General features: G+C 49.4%; 1 pseudogene; it reads right to left on the reverse strand.

Annotated features, from left to right (window-relative positions):
- Positions 1-2,027: 2,027 nt before the first annotated feature.
- On the reverse strand, positions 2,028-2,963 carry LOC137149680 (olfactory receptor 51G2-like; annotated as a pseudogene).
- Between the last annotated feature and the right edge of the window lie 622 nt (positions 2,964-3,585).

The following is a 3,585-nucleotide window of genomic DNA, read 5'->3' on the forward strand; positions in this document are numbered from 1 at the left end:
CTTCATCTTTTGCCATTTATTTAAAATATGCATAATTAACATGTGGAATCCCACCACAAGGTGCTGTGGTTTAGGAGATAAGGAGGATTCAACAAAACAACAGGATATTTTAACGTCTGAGAGGAAAATGCACAGTTGTGTGCAACAGGAGCACAAAAAGGAGAAGAGTTTTGATATCTTTTACTTCTAGGTTGTAACCCTGTGCTCCTGACCTGTGGCTGGGAAAGGGAAAAAAGGTCTTGTGGGTAAAGCAGGGCACAAGGATTTAGGCAACTCACATTTAATTCCGAGATCTGGCACAGGCTCCCTGTGTGACCTGGAACCTTGAGTTGCATAGCAGAGCCCAAACCAGAGGACCGGCCTCCAAGCTGGACTGGCTGGATTCTCTGCTGCCCCAGAGCTTCCCCCTGCGCTGTGGAGAACAGGAATAGCAAGGAGCCAGTTACAGGGGTTTGATTATCTGACCAGTACCTCAAAAGACTGAATGGAGTTTAAAGCAGCCTGGGGCCTGAACTGACACCTACCCATTGGCAATGGTTTCAAAGAGCAGAGCACGCTCTGTACAAACTGCTGCGTATGGGTGCCACCCCAGTATGCCACCTTGCGGCCTGAGGCACCCTGCAGGGACCCTGCCCCTCCCTCTAAAGTCCTTGCAGTAACTTACTCTCACCCTGGAAGACTGAAAACAAGATCCCCCTGTGTGGGGTCATATTTGTTCTCCAAAACACAGGCTTTCACAACCCTCCTCCATTGCCCAGGAGCCCCCCTGCCCTCCTTGCTGTGGTCTGCATTGGTTCAAGTTCACCGCAGCTTTCCTGACTCCTCGCCAGATGGCCCCTCGGTAGCTCAGTCCCTTCACCCCAGGTTGAGCGAGGGCAGCCGTCCTTCCCCTGCTGCTGTCGCCATGTTCTGAGAGAAGAGGCAGCCGGCCCTGCTCCCACAGCTCCTGTGCATGGCAGGGAGTGAGGGGAGCCAGGCCCTGCCCTGCACTACAAGGCCCCGGTCTCAGGTCCTTAAAGCAGCAGTAGGCTGGGGTTTCCCAAAGCAGGAACTATTCCCCAGCTGGGACCATCTTCCTCTCTCCCCGTAGCTGCCTCTGCTCGGCCTCGGTCATCTCCTAAAGTCCCAGGAACAATAAAGGGCTACACCATTGAGCAGGTGTTGAATCTCCCTCAAAGGGAAGAATCCCCGACACACCCCCTAAAATGGCCACTGAATGGTTGGGCTGGGCTAGGAGCTGGTTGTGCCTCTTTTGGGGAGCTGAGGCCCCTTTCCAGCCCTTTCCATGGCTGGGGCAGCACAACAAAGGTATGGGACAGTGAGGGAATCTCGGCCTGAGTCTCTTGTCAGACTCTTGTGTGTGCAACCCTCACTCACACAGGCAGCTCTACTCTGCCTGGGGCAGTACGCTGGGCTGGAAGGCACTTTGCGCAGCTCCATCCATGGCTACAGGGGGCTACTGAATGGCTTCTCTTAAGGCTCCTGTCTCTGATATGAGTCAGTCACAGGTGCCTGGGTGAGGTTGCAGGAGAAGGGTGGGCAGCCGTGCCCCTGGAATAGCCCCTCTCACAGCTGGTACCATTCTCCTCAATCACGCAGCAGCCAGAGTGCTCAGTTAGAGCCAGGACTGTGACTGCAAAACAGCTCTGCAGCTTTTCTCATGGCCCTGGGTGTTTAACTAGAGACGGGACAGTGACAGGTCATGTACCGTGACAAAACATCCACATTCCTTCTCTGTACTGACTGTATCCACAGCAATTCCGAGGTATGAGCTGACTCCGATACAGCTCTTTACGCGATAACATCCCACACATCCCCTGGCTCTACATAAACACAGAATCTTTCTAAATACTGCTGCCTGCCTCGGTCCTGTTCCCCCAGTGTGCTGTCCTTCCTTAGCAGCTGGTGACGGGGATCAGTAGCTCATGTCCTCTCATGTCCTCTGGAAGTGTCTAGGATGCAATAGGTGGATTGTGTTTTTGGTCTCACTTGTCATCAACAGCGGAGCCGGGTGATGAAATGACCCTTCACTTGACAAATACCCTGATTATCCTCGCACGAATGGCTTTGGTTTTTACGCTGTACACGATTGAGTTCATCAGGGGTGGGACCAGCAAATAGACGTTGCCCATGACAGTCTGAACCAAGGGAGAAAAGCTCTTTGTGAATCTGTGTATCACAGACAAGCCAGTCTCTGGGGTGTAGAAGAGCAGGACGACACAGACGTAGGAGATGCAGGTGTGCAGGACCTTGAGGCGCTCTGCGTGGGACGCAATGCTCAGCACTGTTTTGAGGATCAACCCATAAGATAGGAAGATGAGCAGGACGTCCAACCCCAGTGAAGTGAGTGTTACAAAGAAGCTGTAGATGCTTTAGGCTCTGATATCTGAACAAGCCATCTTCATGACTTCCTGGTTCAGGCAGTAGGAATGGGAAAGGACATTGTCATGACAGTATTGGAAATGTTTCAGGAGAATGGGGAGCGGGAGTATAACACCCATCCCTCTTAGGAGAGACACCAGTCCCATCTTGGCTACTCTGGGTGGGGTTAATATGGAATCATATCTCAGCGGGTTACAGATCGCAACAAAGCGGTCAAAGGCCATCGACAAGAGCATGGAGGATTCAGTGAATGTAAGTGAGTGGATGAAGACCAGCTGAGCAAAACAGGCGTCGAAGCTGACCTCCCGAGAGTTAAACCAGAATATGCTCAGTATTGTTGGTAGGGTGGATAGCGATATGCCAATGTTTGTGATGGCCAACATGGAAAGGAAAAGGTACATGGGCTCATGGAGGTTTGGATCTGTTTTTATAATGAATAGAATGACTGAATTTCCTAATATGGAAATAACGTACATTAAGCAGAAGGGGATAGAAATCCAGACACGGATGTTTTCGTGCCCAGGTATTCCGGTGAGAAGGATCACTACAGGTTGGAATTTGGTGTCATTGACAGCTGACATGATGCACTTGGCAGGTCTGAGGAGTTTTCAACTTTACTTCCTGAAAGGAAAAGTAACAGGAGACTAGATGATATTGAATGAGAAATCATTCTGTTCTCAATGCAAGTCTAGAGACTTCTTGGAGCTCAAGGAAGATCAACAAAAACATAGCCTTGGATTTACACTTTATGACTATTTCTTTTATTCATTCCCACTGAATCACCTTTCATTGTTAAATGTTAGAAGAGAGGATTCCAGGGTTCCTAGACCATTGGTCTGACCCGGTATGGAAGATAGGAATGACCGACAGGAAGACAGGCATTGCCAGATTACACCAGGCCTATAGTCCATTCAGTCCAGTATCCAGTGCCCAGTAATAGATCCTTCAGAGGAAGGTAGAAGAAGCCCTGGAATAGAGAGTTGTGAGACAACCTACTCCCAGAGAAATTTTCCTCCAGACTTAGACATATTTGATGGTGTAAATAGGGAAATTTAATAGCACTTCAAAACCCCTTTTTTAAAAAATCCCTCTCCTGTATTTGTATTATTTGATTTCTCATACAAACATCCATTCCCTCTCTGAATCCTACTACAGACTTGACTCCATTGAAATCTTGTGACTATGAGTTCCGTAACCTCCTTC

Source organism: Emydura macquarii, unplaced genomic scaffold (genome assembly GCF_026122565.2).
Source record: "Emydura macquarii macquarii isolate MOO-44397 ecotype Brisbane River unplaced genomic scaffold, CSIRO-AGI_Emac_v2 contig_807, whole genome shotgun sequence".
Classification (NCBI taxonomy): domain Eukaryota; kingdom Metazoa; phylum Chordata; order Testudines; family Chelidae; genus Emydura; species Emydura macquarii.